Below are 19,410 nucleotides of genomic sequence, written 5' to 3'. Positions count from 1 at the left end.
CGGGAGGGGGGCTGGCCGGCTCCTGGGAACCTCGGTTTCCCCGGGGGGGGGGCTCCCCCCCCACCCCCGTGTGCCTCCCGCCCCCTCCTGGGAAGAGAGGGGCCCAAGAGCCCACCCTCCCAATGGCTCAGCTGGTTAGAGGTCATCCATACGCGCCAAGGTCATGGGTTCAATACCAGGTCAGGGCACACACAAGCGTCAACCAACGGATGCATTCATTCGTGGGGCAAAGCGAGGTTCCCTCTCTCCCCGGCTCAGGTCAATGAATAAAAATGAAAAACAAACAGCCAGCCCCTCCCAGCCCCTCCCAGCCCCGCTGTGAGTCACCCCCGCTCCTTCCTGCGCAGCGGGAGCGGTTGGCCCGGAACGCCCCCCCCCGGGACGTACCACTCAGGCCCCGAGGGGGGGACCCTGGAGGGTAGCGCAGGGCTCCTCCCAGGGACCCCGGTGTCCGACGCTCCCTGGCCCACCAGCAGGGGGCCGGGTGTGAGGGAGGCTGGGCGAGGGGCTCAGAGCGGCGGGCGGAGGGGCCCCGTCCCGGCTGTGGGCGCTTCTGCCCCCGCACCCCCCCCCCCCGCGTTGGTTCGCGCCGGGACCGCGAGGAAGGTGCTGGCGGCTCGGGTCCAGAGGGCGCACATTCCGAGTCCGCGCCCCGGAGGCGGCGTCCCCCGCGAGCGATGCAGCGATCCCGGGCCGCGGGGCTGGCCGTCAGAGTCGTTTACTGGTGAGCGCGTCGCCGGGGCCGCGCCCGGGTCGAGCCTCGGCCCGAAGGAGCTGGGGGCGCCGGGCGCCGGGGCGGGGTCCGGGCCCCTCCCCCAGGGCCGGACCGCGCGGGAGGGGTGCGCGCGGGCGGGGGTGGGGAGTGGGGGGGCGGGCAGCGAGGGCCTCGCCCCTCGGTTCTGGGACCGTCTGCACCGCTCAGGCTGCAAAGGCTGCCCCGAGACGCGGTGTGGCCCTTGGGAACCTCGGGCTCGGGACACAGTTTGGGGGGCGGTGGAGCCCGCTCGGTAAGGGGAGCGCCCCCCCTCCTCCGTCCGAGCTCAGATGTCCCCTCCTCCAGCACCGGGAACAGCCATGGGGGGTGGGGGCGGAGGGTTGAGAAGGTTCGAGAAGGTTCCGCGTAGGTTTGGAAAGGAAAGAATGCGGTGGATGGACCTTTTCTGGCCTCAGTTTCCCGGCCCGTAGAGGGAGAGAGCTGATCGTACTGGGCCCCAGGGATGGAGCCACGTGTGGGGGTCTGTCTGTCTGTCCAGTTCCCCGCTGCAGCGGGCAGCCCCCAGCGGTGACTGCTCTGTCCGCTGGCCCCTGGCACTGCTGGCACCTGGCACCCACAGGCACCCAGAGGCACCCACAGGCATCTGGCACCCACAGGCACCCACAGGCTCCTGGCACCCACAGGCACCCACAGGCACCTGGCACCCACAGGCATCCACAGGCACCCACAGGCTCCTGGCACCCACAGGCTCCTGGCACAAACAGGCTCCTGGCACCCACAGGCACCCACAGGCACCTGCCCCGTGGCACCGAATAAATGCACCATCTGTGAATTTCCCCTCCCAGAAACCTCTTGAGGGTGGGGAACTTCAGCTCCATTTTACAGGAGGGGAAACTGAGGCTGCGAGTGGGTCCCGCAGGTCAGCAACTTGAGGTCCTGACTGCAGGTCACAGGGGGAACGGATCTGGGTCTGCTGGCCGGCCTGTCCGAGAACTGCCCGCCAGGACAGCCCGTGTGTGTGTGTGTGTGTGTGTGTAATCCTCACCCAACGATATTTTTTCCATTGATTTTTAGAGAGAGTGGAAGGGAGGGAGGGTGGGGCAGAGAGTAAAAGGGATGTGAGAGAGACACCTCAATTGGTTGCCTCCCACATGCGCGCACTCCCCCCCCCCCCCCCCCCCCCCCCAACCAGGGCCTGGATAGAACCTGCATCCCAGGTGTGTGCCCATGACCGGGAATGGCCCTGACAGGGAGCCGCAGCCATGACCCTTCTGCACGGGCTGATGCTCTAATCCAGCGGTTCTCAACCTTGGCTGCACATGAGAATACCTGGGAATCTTTTTAAAATCCTGATTTCTGGGCCTCGTCCTCCGGAAATTCTGTTTCTTTGTGATGGGGTGGGGCCACAACATTAGTAACAAAGAAACAGAATTTCCCGAGGATGAGGCCCAGAAATCGGGATTTTAAAAAGATTCCCAGGTGATTCTAATGTGCAGCCAAGGTTGAGAACCACTGTACTAACCACTTACCACACGGCTTGGCCCTGGAAGCCGGAGGTTTTGACGATCAGATCTCAGTGTTAGAAATGCTCTGGGCAAAGCACAGGTGGAGTGCCCAGGCTCTGGTCCTGAAATAGCCTGCGGGAGGCTTAGGTTTCACCTCAGAGCTGGAAGGGCCTGGGGCGGGGGAGGGTGGCTGGCGGGGTGGTGGCTGGCGGGGTGGTGGCTGGCGGGGTGGTGTGTGGGCTGGGCTGCGGGGGGGGGGCAGGGTGCTGTTTCTGCAGTTCTCATCCTAACCCAGTCTCTCCTGTTCCCTCCCGCCCTTCCCCTCCTGCTCATGCTTATGGTCTCCGTGTCGCCCCCTTTTCCTGTGCGTCTCTCTGTCTCCTGTCGCCCTGGCTCTGTGGGTTTCCTTTGTGTGGGTGTCTCCCTCCTTCCCGTGTCCCTGCCTCCCCATCTCTGTGCCACTCCCCAACCCTCTCTGTGTGTCTTTCCTCTCTCTTGCGGGTGTCTGTCCCCTCCTTGGTTTTATCATCTGTGTCCCCTGCTTCATTTCTTCCTGCCCCCCTCCTGTTTCCCTCCATCTCCCCACAAACCTCCATCTCTCCCCGTATTCCAACTCCTTCTCCCCCACCTTCTCCCTCTCTCCCGGACTCTCTCCCACCAGTGGTGCCTGAGGCTACAAGCCCAAGGTAAGCTAGTGGCTGGGAAGACAGGGAGGAGGGCTGGCTGGGGGGTGGCCCCCGTTGACCCCTATTGTGACCCCACCCCTGCAGTATCTTCAACTCAAGAAGAAGTTAGAAGATGAGTTCCCCGGACGCCTGGACATCGTGAGTCTTGGGGGCAGGGGAGGGACTCACATGAGGGTCACACTGCCTGTCCCTCAGCCCTGGTGTCAGTGGGTGTAGGGGCAGCCCACCCTTCACCCTGTTCCTCACCCCTGGGAAGGGTCCGGTGTCCCCAAGAGGGCGTCTCAGCCCCTCCACCATCTCTCTCCCCAGTGCGGCGAGGGGACTCCCCAGGTTACCGGGTTCTTTGAAGTCATGGTAGCAGGGAAGTTGGTTCACTCTAAGAAGGTATGTCTGTCTCCATCCTGCCTCATTTTGGGGCTGTGGGGGGGGGGGGAGTGGGGGGAGGTGGTGGTGGATGGGGGTGGGCTTGGCGTCTTGGTCCCAGCTCACCCCGTTCCTCTTCCTTCCATCCCAGGGAGGCGATGGCTTCGTGGACACAGAGAGCAAGTTTCTGAAGCTGGTGGCCGCCATCAAAGCCGTCTTGGCTCAGGCCGGAGTGCCCTGAAGGCGGAGGTGAGGGGCCCCGCTCCTAGGCCCTAGAGGGGACCCCTGGTTCCTAATGTGCTCCAACCCGGTGCTGCCTCCGGCCCAGTGCGCTCCCGGGCCAGCGGCCACTGCCACGCTGTTCTCGGGGCCGTACCCCTGCCTTTCGGCACCTTCTGAACCTGATTTCCGATTTCCAAGCCAACAGGTTCCGGGCAATCCCCAAACCCCACCTCTTCTAGGACAGGGCCCCGTCCGGAACCCGGGAGCGCATAGAGGCATTTCTGCCACCCTCCAAACGCCAATGCCACCCTCCCCACCTGGTGTCTAGCACTGAGGCCCCGACCCCCGTGCACTGTGGGCTCAGGTACCTGTGCCAGGTGCTTCAGCTCGAGTCCTGATAGAGAGCTCTGCCAGGACAGAGTGAGGGCCCCAAAGTGGAGGGTGATGTCGACATTTCAGTTAGCGCGATGCCAAAGTGCAAAGGTCATGCCCTGTGTGGGTCTGAAATGAAGGGAGCCTCCCCTGATTGGAAACAACGACCAAGAGCCGTGTCATTTCAAGGCTGCAGGAGCTGAGGTGGTGTGGGCTGTTGCCGTCAGGAGATCAGGAGTGTGTGTGTGTTGGGGAGGGGGGGGCAGGGTGCCACCACATGGGACTTGAATACGTAATGACTCGAATGGAGCGCCTCCCATTGCGTAATCACACCATTTGTCGCTTCCAAACTGTCAGGAAGTCAGAGGCGTTGGCTGTGTCAGCCCGCGGTTCCCTCGGATCCCAGAGAGGTCCGTCTGGGGTGATTTCAGCCGCGAAGCAGCAGCAGGATTGACGTAAAGGAAGGAGAGAGGGAAAGAGTGATTGCGTGGTTTGTGAGTGCAGGGGGTCCCCAGACCAGCCTCAGGTGTGGCGACTTGTAGAAGGACTCAGAACTCGGGGAAGCTGATCTACCCCGGTTACAGTTCATTACGGGTGAGGGGTAGAGGCTGTCAGCCCAGGAAAAGGGTGCGGGGAGGGGGGGGGGGCGGTCCAGGAGAGACCAGGCATGAGCCCCCAGTGAGGTCAGGCCAATGATACTTAGTCCTCCCAGCAGAGGCGTGTGGCCACAGGCACGCAGTACTGCAGCCCGGGGAGGTCACCTGGTCCTTGGGGGTCAGTCATGCAGACAGCGGAGTGCCGCCTGGTTAGCCTTTATTTCCCGTCGTCCCCCCCCCCCCCCCCGCCCCAGGTCAAGGCCCCACCACCAATCCCATTGTTAGCACAGCTGAGCCGGTGTGGCCCTGGGCGCCAGGTAAACCACCACCAGGCAGGGCATTCCGGGGAGACTCCAGTGAGCCCGTCTTGGGGCAGGGTGGGCCCTACCTAATCAGGTGGTGGCTGGTGAAGTGGTCTGAGCGGGGTGGGCTGGTTGGGGGGCGGGGTCAAACCATTTCAGTTGTGCTGTTTTCTCTCTGGAAACTGACTTAAGGGGGTGGGGAGGAGTGAGTCAGGCTTTCTGGAAGTCCGCTGGGGGCCACCCACCGGCCCGTCCGCAGCGGGACCTCTGCTTGCCTCTGAGGGTTTCTCAGGAAACTCCAATGAGAAGGAGGTTGGGGCCCACCTTGCCTTTGGCTTAGAATGTTCCGCATGGTCGGCCACCCTCCTTGTGCCTGATTTTCCCCTGGGCTTGCATCTCCGTCTCCCTCTCATCGCTCTTCCCTTATGATGGGTCCCAACCCGGCCTCTCGCCCTGCAAGCTGACCTCCCCACCTTCTCTCTCACAGCCGTGACCTTGGCCCGGCCTCTCGGCAGACGCTTCATGATGGGATGGACTGAAATGTCTCCAGACGCCGGTCTTTTCCTGATGTTCTGCGGCTGCCGGGCAGACAGCGCCCTGGTCTGTGCGTGTGTGTGTGTGTGTGTGTGTGTGTGTGTGTGTCTTTCCCTGGAATCTAGCGTTGCACACTGGCCCTGTCCCCCCCTTTCGCCGTCTCCCTGCCTACACCCCCGATGTCTCCCTGTCCCCCCTCTGGTGTTTGGGCTGGTCCAGCTCCAGGTTTCTTTCCCAAGGAGGAGCCAAGAGGGGGATCCGGTTTCAGCCGTGTTTGCAACGTTGACAGTTCAATAAATACTGAATGAGTTTAGCAGACGTGCCCGTGTCCCTGCGTGTCCGTTTTACTCCGGGAAGCACCCCTCCGTCTCCATCCCAGGGACGTAGCCCCCAGCTATCGGGGGCTCGGGATCCAGGCGCCTTGCTCATGAATACGCACTTGTAGCAGCTCTGAGCTTACGCAGCAGCCTGGACAGGAATTTAAACGCCACTGACTCCCAGATCCTTTGTCCAAATAAGTCACGCCAGTGACCTAAAGTCTCAAACACTAGTGTTAGTTTGCCAGGGTTTCCATGGCAACATACCACACAGACCAGGCGGCCCCAACAACTTCCTTCCTCACCGTCCGCAGGCTGGAAGGCTAAGGTCAAGGTGTCCACATGTCTGCTTTCTTCTGAGGCCTCTCTTGCAAAGAGTCACCTCCTCGCGGTGTCCTCACATGAGCTCTGCCTGTGTTCCCTGTGTCCAAATTTAATTTCTAAGACCCAGTCAGATTGGAAAAGGACACACTTTTTAGCAGCCTCTTTAATTACGTTTTTAAAGACCCATCTCCACACAGTTTTTGACAGGGCTTCAATATGTTAATTTGGGGGTGGGGGTGAGGGTGGTGGTTGGGGGTGGTGGTTGGGGGTGGGGGGGTTTGGGGGCGGGGGAGCTTATTAGTCCCATAATGATGGCTCCCAGGGAGAGCGGGGTGGTGATTCCATGAACGGAAAGTGGCAGGAGCGACTGTGGCAGGAGGCCCTGGGAGAGCCCAGGGGTAGAGACCAGCCCTGCAGCTCTGCCCAGGCCCCCTGGGGCCACCAGGAGTGGTTGGGCGCGTTCCCAGGTTGATAGACGCACAACAGCCTTGCATCTGCGGTTCAAGCAAGTCACATGGTTGAACCCAAAGTCCAGGGGACCTGGATCCTGGAAGAGGCTTTGGACCTTGACGGCTAAGTTAGGAACTGCTTGCGTTCGACCAGCCCCTCGAGCAGGGTCAGGGCATGTGGTCCATGGATGCGGCTTAAGGACCTGCATCATCAGCTATTGCATGGCATCACTGTCCTGGGGCAGCTGCTGGGCCGGTCATGCTGAGGATGGGGTGCTCTGAGGATGGGGTGCTGTGTGGAAGGCAGGCAGACAGACATGAGCAGAGCAAGGACGATGGGCCAGGGTGGAAAGTCCTGGGTGCCTAGCAACGGACAGTTGTGAGTGGGACCTCACCCCCAGGTGACCTGTCCTCCCCTAGCACATCGCTGGTCATGCTGGTCATGCGGTTTGGACCCCCTGGCCTTTCCTCCCTGGAGATAACACCCAGGCCTCAGTTGCATTTCAGCTCCAGGCCTGGAAAAGCAGCAACACCAGACAAGCAACACCTCAGCCACGGCCACGGCCATGGCTGCCTCAGGGCCAGCGGCATTGGGTAATGACCCTGCCCTGGGCCGACCAATCAGTCAGTGGATACCCCAACTCTGAGAGGACACCCTGGAGAGCCGCTGACTAATCTATTGAGATCTTAAATCTCAATCTCCACCCTTAAAATCCCTAGGACCCAGTGGGTTCTTCCTCCTGAGAGTACCCCCTATCTCGCCAGGGGCGTTGTATTACCTTCCTCACTCCCAAGCTCCAAGGGCCCTTCACCCTTATAACTAGTTTCCTGAGCCCATTTCTTCTGTTAATTACTTCTACTTCTGTGATTTTCCAAATAAGTGTTCTCTTAATAGTTTGCACCTTAGCTCTGAATTCTTTCCCAGCCAGAACTCAGGTACCGAGGATGCTGAACCCAGGTCTGGTCCCACCCCACCAGCCAACACCAGGTCCATTCCTGCCACCCAACACTCAGGTGCTACCATGTTGATATTCTGGACTAGAAGTCTCACAGGCATATATATATGTGTGTGTGTGTGTGTATACACATATATATATTCAGTATCAATTAAAATAAATTATATAAAATATATTTTAATTGATTTTTGAGAGAGGAGGGGAGAGGGAGAGAGAGAGAAACATCTATGTGAGAGTGGAACATCCATCAGTTGCCTCCTGCACACCTCCTATCAGGGATCAAGTCCAAAACCCAGGCATATGCCCTGACCGGGAATCAAACCAGCAACCTTTTGGTGCATGAAATGACGCCCAACCAATTGAGCCCCAGCGGCCACTGATTAATATTTCATGTGGCGAGACTATAAGATCTATGGGAGTCCGGCCACTTTTTCCTGCTTCATTCAAACATACCTCAGCCAGTTAATGTTTTTAGAATTCCATTCTGATATTTCACTACCAGGGAAGGTGTCATCCTTTTAAAAAATATTTTTATTGATTTCAGAGAGGAAGGGAGAGGGAGAGAGAGATAGAAACATCAATGATGAGAGAGAATCATTGATCGGCTGCCTTCTGCACGCCTCACCCTGGGGATTGGGCCTGCAACCCAGGCATGTGCCCTGACCAGGAATCAAACCCTAACCATGACCTTCTGGTTCATAGGTCGATGTTCAACCACTGAGCCACACCCGCCGGACGGCCTTTTATATCTTAAATGCACCTACCTATCCTGAGAAAGTCCATTCAAATCACTAAAACATAAAACATTTTATTTGTATCAAATCCTGTGTTCAGGAGGGGGAAGAGAGCCTTAGAAACAGCTACCACCGTTTTTAATTTTACCTCATGCGTGGAGGAGAAAGAGAAAGTGCTACAGTTTATCCTAGTTTTACTCACCCAATTCACACCTCCCCGCTAAGAAGATTAAGCCAGAACTCCACTTCCTGCCTGAACCTGACTCCGCAGTTTGCAAACAGTGATTCTATGTGTGGTCAACTTGTCAACCGCATGTTCTTGGATCACTGCCTATCACCAGGAAGCCACATGGTGGGGGTGGGGGGTGGGGGGGCGGAGAGGGGTGGGGGGGGGCGGTCCCAGTTGCATCCCCAGGGATTGACTACTGGTCATTGAGATTTAGCATAGTCAAAGGAGTCACCACCTTTGGCTTGGGACATGACGCTTTTCAAAAAAATAAGGAAGAGGGAAAAATACATCTCTCTTCTCAAATTATTTCACTCCTTGCTGGCCGTGGGACCTCAGGTGAGTGAACTCGCCTCTCTGGGTGAAGATTTGGTGGCGGGAAGAAGCAAGGGAGTGAGGTGTGGGATCAAGGCTACCTCGCCCTGGGATCAGGCATGGCCAAGGCCATGTGCAAAATGGGAGACATTGCCTTCAATGCCTTTGGGACCCCTTGCTCTTTGGGTACCTCTGCCGCCAATATATTCTTCTGGAGTCTTTTTTTTAAAATATATTTTTATTGATTTCAGAGAGGAAGGGAGGGGGAGAAAGATAGAAACATCAATGGTGAGAGAGAATCATTGATCGGCTGCCTCCTGTGCGCCCCCTACTGGTGATCTAGCCCGCAACCCAGGCATGTGCCCTAGACTGAAATCGAACTTGGGACCCTTCAGTCCGCAGGCTGACGCTCTTTCCACTGAGCCAAACCAGCTAGGGCATGATCTGGAGATTCTTAACAATAAATGTCCTTGAAGTTTAAATTCTTTGTGAAGCGGGAGGAGCTCCTATCATGAGGTTCTAGTGACTATACCTGATTGCATTTACTCAAACGGCAAATGAGAAACATTTTGCTGAGAACCTCAATATCATCTGTCTTTTGGAGGATTTTGTTTCCTATGACGTGTATGAGACGGTCTACGAGGATACCAACGGTGCTTAGCAGTAAAGGGCATTTTGCTAAGTTGTTTGATCACGGGCCCTTGCTCAAAGTGTTCATCTTTTCCTTCTAATCTGGTTTTCAGCATTTGATCCTGTGTTTCTTCATAATTATGCACAGGACCTGCCGAGGGATCGCTTTCGGGGTCCATATGAATACCCACGGCAGGATGTAGCACACGATTGTCCCGCCATCAGATGCCAAAGCAAGTCCTACTTCGCCAGTGCAGTCACCTGGAAGAGAAGAGAAGAGCATGAGGATTTATGACAAACACAATATAAAGCTCCATTTTGGATGGGAAACAAATGTTTCAAGATCTGTTTGAGATGGCCCGTTTCACTGCTGGTAGGGCCATGCTGATATAAGGTGCTTCTCAGGTGGTATGGAAAGAGACTTGAAGAGAAAATGCGTTTAAAAGTTGCTTCTCGGCCCTGACCGGTTTGGCTACAGGTGATGGATAGAGCATCGGCCTGCGGACTGAAGGGTCCCGGGTTTGATTCTGGTCAAGGGCATGTACCTTGGTTGCGGGCACATCCCCAGTGGGGGATGTGCAGGAGGCAGCTGATTGATGTTTTTCTCTCATCGATGTTTCTAACTCTCTATCCCTCTCCCTTCCTCTCTGTAAAAAAAAAAATCAATTATATATATATATATATATATATATATATATATATATTTTCTTTTTAAAATATATTTTATTGATATTTTACAGAAAGGAAGGGAGAGGGATAGAGAGTGAGAAATATCAGTGAGAGAGAAACACCGGTCAGCTGGCTCCTGCACTCTCCCCACTGGGGATGTGCCCACAACCAAGGTACATGCCCTTGACCAGAATTGAACCTGGGACCCTTCAGTCCGCAGGCTGACGCTCTATCCACTGAGCCAAACCCTTTAGGGCTAGGTATACCTATTTTCATCCCTTGACAGCTGCTCCCCGAGAGCCTGCCATCTTGCCTCCAGCTGGGTCCAATAGGAAGATGTTTCTGTACACCTGAAACCTATATAATTTTATTAACTGATGTCACCCCAATGAACTAAAAAAAAAAGAATGTAGTTTTCAGTGTTTATCCACGTTGTAGCATGTGTTAGGTAGGACCTCATTCCTTTTTATGGCTGAGTAAGGCTCCATAGTCTGGATATCCCAATGGAATGACCAACTCATCAGCTGATGGACAGCTGTGTCCACTTTCAGCTGTTAATAGGGCTGCTTCGAACACTTGTGTCCAAGTATTTGTTTGAGCCTTGGCCGGTGTGGCTGGCTTAGTTGGAACATCATACCATATACTGAATGTCTTCGGGTTCCATGACGGGTCAAGGCACATACCCAGGCTGTGGTTTTGATCTTAGATGGGGTGCATATGGGATGCAGCTGATCAATATTTCCCTTGGCCAGACACCCTTGGTCCTGCCCTCAAGAGGACTCGGTAGTGTGCTATTCCAGAAGAGACTTATTTTAGAATCTATGGGAGAGACGATGATCTGCGTGATGGAATGGAAAAGGGAACCAAATTATGAGATCTCCTTGCTGGATTCAGCTCACCGTCTGAACTGCCTCTTCCTGTGTCAGGGTGGGGTCTCCCCTCACTGGACATGATTTCTGCTTCCAGTTATGAGTGCTTGCAATTTTATGGTTTTCTGAGTGTTTTAGAATCCTCTGTTCCTTTTTTATTTCCCTGCTCTCTTGTCCTGTATGTTGAGGACTTTCTATGTTTGAATGCCTTTCTCTTATTTCTCGTGTTCCTCCTGCAGACTTTTGGTGTGTGGTTACCTAGACCCTTGACTTAGGACAAATGAAGAGCCTCTCCATACATTGGAGGTTGAAAACCCAAAAGAAAAGAACAAACACACACACCCCAAACCACCCCGAGGCTGAACCCCTACCTCACACCACACACCATCACTGCTAGATGTATTCAAGGACAGTTTACAGTGGGCAAAGCAGAGACAGGGCTTCTAGAGTTTTATGTCAATTTGAAAATGAAACACGTGGTCAAAGTCATTTTTAACTTTTATTAATATATTTATTAGGTTTGAGGGCATCCGTTTGCCACGGTTGGAAAGGACAAACGGATATGTAACAGGCAACGAGAAGCACTGAAATCATCCTTAAAATCCAGAAGTTCAACTGATAAAAAAATACAAATGGGACCGATGTCTGTAAGAGTTCATTGCCGAGAAATAGAATCAACTCTAATGAATGAAGAGAAATAAGCAAAGAAATAATAAAATAACATAAAATAGAAGAAAACCCACAAACACATGATGAGTCTTCCTGGTGTCCAATGATGCTGTGAGAAGGGGGTGAATTCTCTGAGTCCAGGGAATGCGATAGGAAAAGCACGAGGAAGCCGCCAGGCCAGTGAGGGCAAACCTATGACACACGTGTCAGAGGTGACACGCGAACTCATTTTTTTTGGTTGAATTTTCTTTGTTAAATGGCATTTAAATATATAAAATAAATATCAAAAATATAAATCTTTGTTTTACTATGGTTGCAAATATCAAAAAATTTCTATATGTGACACGGCACCAGCGTTAAGTTAAGGTTTTTCAAAATGCTGACATGCCGAGCTCAAAAGGATCGCCATCACTGTGCCAGTCACAGATATGCACACTCAGAAAGCTCGCCCAGTCCTAGGGGCGCCAGAGCACGCCGGCAGGGGGAGCGTGGAGGCTGGGCTGGGTCCTTGGGAAGGTTCTGGGCAGCAGCTCTCCAGTGGATCCCGCACAAGGAGGAGCTATGGCGGTCCCAGCCCTGAGAACCAGCAGCGAGGTCACATGCGCCCTAATGGGCTCAGCCTGGACCGGACAAAGCAGCCCTAGCCCTACGCCAGGCGCATGAGTAGTGGCCAGGAAGGGGGCAGAGCCAAGGCCACCTCCCCAAGGTGGATGCCTAGCGGTGCGCTGACTCTGCACAAGAGCAACTGGCGCCCGAGATGCACTGACCAGGGCTTCTCCCACCTGCGTGGTCGCACACCCGGGTCCCCTCTGGTCCCGTGGCATCTGCAGGACTTGGCGGGGACACACTCCCTCGGAGATCCAGTAACTGGAAGAGGTCCACGTCGCTGTCACCCACAAAGTCGTACCAGGACCTGGGGGAGGAAAAGGGCTCCTCCGCAGAGCAATAGGGTGAGAGCAGGTCTGTGAAACCAGGGTCTGGAGAGAAATTCCCGGAGTCATCGTCAGGGCCATGAGACGAGACTGTGGTCTCCGATGGAGCTGGAGTTGGATCTGGATCTGGTACTGGAGCAGGAGCAGGAGCAGGTGCAGCGGGGACTGTGCCCTGGACGCCCTGCACAGGGTCCCAGCAGGCCCGGCTGTAGCTGGAGGCGCTGGGATCTGCTGCTGGGAAGACTTGCAAGGGTCTGTGCGGAGGGAGGCTGCAGAAACCTGGGCCCCCGTGGTGCAGGGGGGCTGCGAAGAGCACTGAGCGGGCTGGGAGCACAGGACCCAAGGGGAGCACAGGAGCGGCTGGGAACACAGGGCCGGTGGGGGGCACAGGACCGGCTGGGAACACAGGGCCGGTGGGGAGAACAGGACCGGCTGGGAACACAGGGCCGGTGGGGAGCACAGGACCGGCTGGGAACACAGGGCCGGTGGGGAGAACAGGACCGGCTGGGAACACAGGGCCGGCTGGGAGCACAGGGCCGGCTGGGAACACAGGGCCTGTGGGGAGAACAGGAGCGGCTGGGAACACAGGGCCGGTGGGGAGCACAGGACCAGCTGGGAACACAGGGCCGGTGGGGAGAACAGGACCGGCTGGGAACACAGGGCCGGTGGGGAGAACAGGACCAGCTGGGACCACAGGGCCCGTGGGGAGCACAGGACCAGCTGGGACCACAGGGCCCGTGGGGAGAACAGGAGCGGCTGGGACCACAGGGCCGGTGGGGAGAACAGGAGCGGCTGGGAACACAGGGCCGGTGGGGAGAACAGGAGCGGCTGGGAACACTAGCACCTCAGGGCGCTCAGGTGTGGCAGGCAGCACAGGGCTGGCAGTGGGCACAGGTTCCTCCTGGGACGCAGGTCCCGCAGGCACAGGCGCAGACTGAGGGGCGCAGACTCCCGGTTCCTGGGGCACAGCATGGGCTCCATGGCCTTGCTGCCCGCGCAGTCGCTGCAGCCTGCGGCCTTTGGCCCTGCGGTTCTTGAGCCACACCTGGGGAGAGAGGGGACAGGGAGCAAGTGGAAGAGGGGAGAAGCTGGGCGCCTCCGCCTGGGCCCAGGGCCGAGGAGGCGCAGGGAAGAAGGGCCGGCCTCACCCTCTCCCTCCGCCCCCAGACCCAACTACTGGCCCCTGGTTGCCGGGGGCTCTGGGAGGGCATGGGTTGGAGGGTGGGCAGCGGGCAGTGGGAGCAAGTGGGGTGATGGCCGGGGGTGGGGGCCGTACCTGCACTTGGTACTCCTGCAGGGTCAGCCTGGCCGCCAGGGTCTCGCGTTCCTCATAGGTCCCGTAGGGTTTCCCCTCAAAGAATTCCTCCAGGACCCGCAGCTGCTGTGCGCTGAACACCGTGCGCCTCCGCCGTGTCCTCTTCCTCTGTGCGCTTGGGGACATCCGGGAGCCTGGAGAAGGGGAAAGCGAGGTCAGAGGAGCTCCAAGGACTGTCCGCAGCCCACCCGGCCTGGGCCACCACACACCCTTGTGAGCATGTGGCGACTGGTGCCTGAGAGCGTGGCCTGTGGCGCAGTGGCCCTGACCCGGCACCTGCCCGCCCCGGCCACCGGCCTCTGTAGGCCTGGGCGTCCAGCTCTCCGAAAGGGGCCCGGGAGCAGCGCCTGCGTTCTTCTTGCGGGGCCCACAGCCAGGCATGGCGGGGCCCTCAAACTCACCCAGGCTGGTGCCCCGGGTGGGCTACCCCTCCCCCGGCCCTCACCCCGACGGTGTCATTCCATCCCTCAAACCCACCAAGCCTCCCAGAGAAGCTGGCCCTGGTCTGGATGCCCAGGAGCCTCCAGTCCCAGCCCCAGGATCCCACCTCGGGTCCCAAGGCCTCACGGTGGGCCCAGACTCACCCGTGGGAAACCTGGGTTCTTGCATCCTGGATGCTCCTGGGCCCTCTGCGCTGGAAGCTCTGGCCACCAGCCCTGCCTGTGCCCTCTTCAATACTATTAGGCACTTGCCACCCACATGTGTCACTATCAAGTTTTAAAGGCGTTTAGCTTTCTGGTCACGCCCCTTTAGTGTGTATACTGTTGTGGTTAGTGTGGGGAGGATGGAGGAAGTTGGATGTGGTTTTATAGAAATCAGTTTTGCTCTAACAATTTCGGTGAAAAAGAAAATCTAACTGCCCTCTCATTCTTCAACTTGTACTTACCCTACGTGACCTCTGAGGAACTCGAGACCCTGGCGGCCAGGCTGAGCCTGCAGGAGCACCAAGTTGAGGACTTTCTGTAGTGCTGTGTTTGAATTCCCTTCTCTTATTTCTCGTGTACCTCCTGCAGACTTTTGGTGTGTGGATACCTGGACCCTTGACTTAGGACAAATGAACAGCCTCTCCTTACATTGGAGGTTGAAAATCCAGGAGAAACACACACACACAAACACACACACACACACACACCACAAACCACCCCGAAGCTGAAGCCCTACCTCACGCCACACACCATCACTGCTAGATGTATTCAAGGACAGTTTACAGTGGGGAAAGCAGAGACAGTGGACAGGGCTTCTAGAGAGTTTTATGTCAATCTGAAAATGAAACACGTGGACATGGTCATTTTTAACTTTTATTAATAAATTCATTAGGTTTGAAGGCATCCGTTTGCCACGATGGAAAGGACAAACAGATATGGAACAGGCAAGGAGAAGCACTGAAATGGTCCTTAAAATCCAGAAATTCTACCGATAAAAAAATACAAATGGGACCGATGTTTGTAAGAGTTCATTGTCGAGAAAGAGCATCAACTCCAATGAATGCAGAGACATGAGCAAAGAAATAATAACATGACATCAAATAAAATAAACCGCCCCAACACGTGATGAGTGCTCCCGGGGTCCAATGATGCCGCGAGAAGGGGCTGAATACTCCGAGTCCAGGGAACGCGATGGGAAAAGCACCAGGAAGCCGCGAGTCACAGATGTGCACACTGGAAAAGCTCGCCCAGTCCTAGGGACGCCAGAGCCCACCGCCAGGAGGAGCGCGGAGGCTGGGCTGGGTCCTTGGGAAGGTTCTGGGCAGCAACTCTCCAGCGGATCGCACACCAGCAGCAGGTATTGAGGCCCCAGCCCTGAGAACCCGCAGGGAGGTCACCTGCGCCCTAATGGACTCAGCAGCCACTGCCTGCCGCCACGCGTATGCGCAGTGGCCACCAAAGGGGGTTGGGGGGCTGAGCCCAGGCCACCTCCCCTAGGTGGATGCTTAGAGGTGCGCTGACTCTGCACAAGAGCAACTGGCGGCAGAGACGCACTGACCTGCGCTTCTCGCACCCGCGTGGGCGCACACCCGGGTCCCCTCTGATCCCGCGAAATCTGCAGGACTTGGCAGGGACACACTCCCTCAGAGATCCAGTCACTGGAAGAGGTCCACGTGGCTGTCACCCACACAGTCGTACCAGGGCCTGGGGGAGGAGAAGGGCTCCTCCGAGAAGCAATAGGGTGAGAGCAGGTCTGTGAAATAAGGGTCTGAAGAGAAATTCCCGGTGTTGTCCGTGCCCTGAGGCGAGACTGCGGCCTCAGATGGACCTGGGGTTGGAGCTGGAGCTGGATCTGGATCTTGGGCTGGGGCCGGAGCAAGAGCAGGAGCAGGAGCAGGAGCAGGAGCAGGAGCAGGTGCAGCGGGGACCGTGCCCTGGACACCTTGCGCAGGGTCCCAGGAGGCCTGGCTGTAGCTGGAGGCGCTGGGATCTGCTGCTGGGAAGACTTGCAAGGGTCTGTGTGGAGGGAGGCTGCAGAAACCTGGGCCCCCGTGGTGTAGGGGGGCAGCAGGTAGCACAGGGCCGGTGGGGAGCACAGGGCCGGCTGGGAACACATGGCCTATGGGGAGCTCAGAACCAGCAAGGAGCACAGGACCCGCGGGGAGAACAGAACTGGCCGGGAGCACAGGGCCGGCGGGGAACACAGGGCCGGGTGGGAACACAGGGCCGGGTGGGAACACAGGGCCGGCGGGGAGCACAGGGCCGGGTGGGAACACAGGGCCGGCGCGGAACACAGGGCCGGGTGGGAACACAGGGCCAGCGGGAACACAGGGCCGGCGGGGAGCACAGGGCCGGGTGGGAACACAGGGCCGGCGCGGAACACAGGGCCGGCGGGGAACACAGGGCCGGGTGGGAACACAGGGCCAGCGGGAACACAGGGCCGGCGGGGAGCACAGGGCCGGGTGGGAACACAGGGCCGGGTGGGAGCACAGGGCCGGGTGGGAACACAGGGCCGGGTGGGAACACAGGGCCGGGTGGGAACACAGGGCCGGCGGGGAGCACAGGGCCGGCGGGGAACACAGGGCCGGCGGGGAGCACAGGGCCGGCGCGGAACACAGGGCCGGCGGGGAACACAGGGCCGGGTGGGAACACAGGGCCGGCGGGGAGCACAGGGCCGGCGGGGAACACAGGGCCGGCGGGGAGCACAGGGCCGGCGCGGAACACAGGGCCGGCGGGGAACACAGGGCCGGGTGGGAACACAGGGCCAGCGGGAACACAGGGCCGGCGGGGAGCACAGGGCCGGGTGGGAACACAGGGCCGGGTGGGAGCACAGGGCCGGGTGGGAACACAGGGCCGGGTGGGAGCACAGGGCCGGGTGGGAACACAGGGCCGGGTGGGAACACAGGGCCGGCGGGGAGCACAGGGCCGGCGGGGAGCACAGGGCCGGGTGGGAACACAGGGCCGGGTGGGAACACAGGGCCGGGTGGGAACACAGGGCCGGCGGGGAGCACAGGGCCGGCGGGGAGCACAGGGCCGGGTGGGAACACAGGGCCGGGTGGGAGCACAGGGCCGGGTGGGAACACAGGGCCGGGTGGGAACACAGGGCCGGCGGGGAGCACAGGGCCGGCGGGGAGCACAGGGCCGGGTGGGAACACAGCGCCGGTGGGGAGCACAGGGCCGGGTGGGAACACAGGGCCGGCGGGGAACACAGGGCCGGGTGGGAACACAGGGCCGGGTGGGAACACAGGGCCGGGTGGGAACACAGGGCCGGCGGGGAACACAGGGCCGGGTGGGAACACAGGGCCAGCGGGGAACACAGGGCCGGGTGGGAACACAGGGCCGGCGGGGAACACAGGGCCGGGTGGGAACACAGGGCCGGCGGGGAACACAGGGCCGGGTGGGAACACAGGGCCGGCGGGGAACACAGGGCCGGGTGGGAACACAGGGCCGGCGGGGAACACAGGGCCGGGTGGGAGCACAGGGCCGGCGGGGAACACAGGGCCGGGTGGGAACACAGGGCCGGCGGGGAACACAGGGCCGGGTGGGAGCACAGGGCCGGCGGGGAACACAGGGCCGGCGGGGAGCACAGGGCCGGGTGGGAACACAGGGCCATCGGGAACACAGGGCCGGGTGGGAACACAGGGCCGGCGGGGAACACAGGGCCGGGTGGGAACACAGGGCCGGCGGGGAACACAGGGCCGGGTGGGAACACAGGGCCGGCGGGGAACACAGGGCCGGGTGGGAACACAGGGCCGGCGGGGAACACAGGGCCGGGTGGGAGCACAGGGCCGGGTGGGAACACAGGGCCATCGGGAACACAGGGCCGGGTGGGAACACAGGGCCGGCGGGGAGCACAGGGCCGGGTGGGAACACAGGGCCAGCGGGAACACAGGGCCGGCGGGGAGCACAGGGCCGGGTGGGAACACAGGGCCGGCGGGGAGCACAGGGCCGGGTGGGAACACAGGGCCGGCGGGGAACACAGGGCCGGCGGGGAACACAGGGCCGGGTGGGAACACAGGGCCGGCGGGGAGCACAGGGCCGGGTGGGAACACAGGGCCAGCGGGGAGCACAGGGCCGGCGGGGAACACAGGGCCGGGTGGGAACACAGGGCCGGGTGGGAACACAGCGCCGGCGGGGAGCACAGGGCCGGGTGGGAACACAGGGCCGGCGGGGAGCACAGGGCCGGGTGGGAACACAGGGCCGGCGGGGAGCACAGGGCCGGGTGGGAACACAGGGCCAGCGGGGAACACAGCGCCGGCTGGGAGCACAGGGCCGGGTGGGAACACAGGGCCGGGTGGGAACACAGCGCCGGCTGGGAGCACAGGGCCGGCTGGGAGCACAGGGCCGGGTGGGAACACAGGGCCGGCGGGGAACACAGGGCCAGCGGGAACACAGGGCCGGCGGGGAGCACAGGGCCGGGTGGGAACGCAGGGCCGGCGGGGAGCACAGGGCCGGGTGGGAACACAGGGCCGGGTGGGAACACAGGGCCAGCGGGAACACAGGGCCGGCGGGGAGCACAGGGCCGGCGGGGAGCACAGGGCCGGGTGGGAGCACAGGGCCGGCGGGGAGCACAGGGCCGGCGGGAACACAGGTGTGGCGGGCAGCACAGGGCTCGCAGGGGGCACAGGATCCTCCTGGGATGCAGGTCCCGCAGGCGCAGGCTGAGGGGCGCAGACTGCCGGTTCCTGGGGCGCAGCGTGGGCTCCCTGGCCTTGCTGCCCGCGCAGTCGCTGCAGCCTGCGGCCTTTGGCCCTGCGGTTCTTGAGCCACACCTGGGGAGAGAGGGGACAGGGAGCAAGTGTAAGAGGGGAGAAGCTGGGCGCAACTGCCTGCGCCCAGGGCTGAGGAGGCTCAGGGAAGAAGGGCCGGCCTCACCCTCTCCCTCCGCCCCCAGACCCAACTATTGGGCCGCGGTTGGGGTGGGCCCCGGAGAGGGCATGGTTTGGACGGTGGGCAGCGGGCAGTGGGGTGATTCCCGGGGTTGGGGTGGGCATGGGGGCCGTACCTGCACTTGGTCCTCCTGCAGGTTCAGCCTGGCCGCCAGGGTCTCACGTTCCTCATAGGTCCCGTAGGGTTTCCCCTCAAAGAATTCCTCCAGGACCCGCAGCTGCTGTGCGCTGAACACCGTGCGCCGCTGCCGCGTCCTCTTCCTCCAGGCGCTTGGGGACATCCGGGAGCCTGGAGAAGGGGAAAGCGAGGTCAGAGGAGCTCCAAGGACTGTCCGAAGCACAGCAGACCTGGGCCACCACACACCCTTGTGAGCAGGTGGCGGCTGGTGCCTGAGA

At 59.6% G+C, this 19,410-nt stretch overlaps 1 long non-coding RNA gene across 2 annotated transcripts; it reads left to right on the top strand.

Annotated features, from left to right (window-relative positions):
• Positions 1 to 614: 614 nt before the first annotated feature.
• On the top strand, positions 615 to 5,613 carry LOC138999858 (uncharacterized). Of its 2 annotated transcripts, none has more exons than XR_011469463.1 (6): positions 615 to 724; positions 2,882 to 2,906; positions 2,991 to 3,044; positions 3,216 to 3,290; positions 3,421 to 3,518; positions 5,249 to 5,613. It is a non-coding gene; the product is annotated as an uncharacterized lncRNA (long non-coding RNA). The 2 variants fall into 2 exon arrangements; XR_011469464.1 differs by lacking the exon at positions 615 to 724 and adding an exon at positions 993 to 1,007.
• Positions 5,614 to 19,410: the final 13,797 nt, after the last annotated feature.

This window comes from Myotis yumanensis, unplaced genomic scaffold (genome assembly GCF_028538775.1).
Source record: "Myotis yumanensis isolate MYYU_CA2020_CCGP unplaced genomic scaffold, mMyoYum1.0.hap1 SCAF_23, whole genome shotgun sequence".
In the NCBI taxonomy this organism is placed as follows: domain Eukaryota; kingdom Metazoa; phylum Chordata; class Mammalia; order Chiroptera; family Vespertilionidae; genus Myotis; species Myotis yumanensis.
Note: the sequence above shows the minus strand (reverse complement) of the source record. Positions and strands in the feature narration are given on the sequence as shown.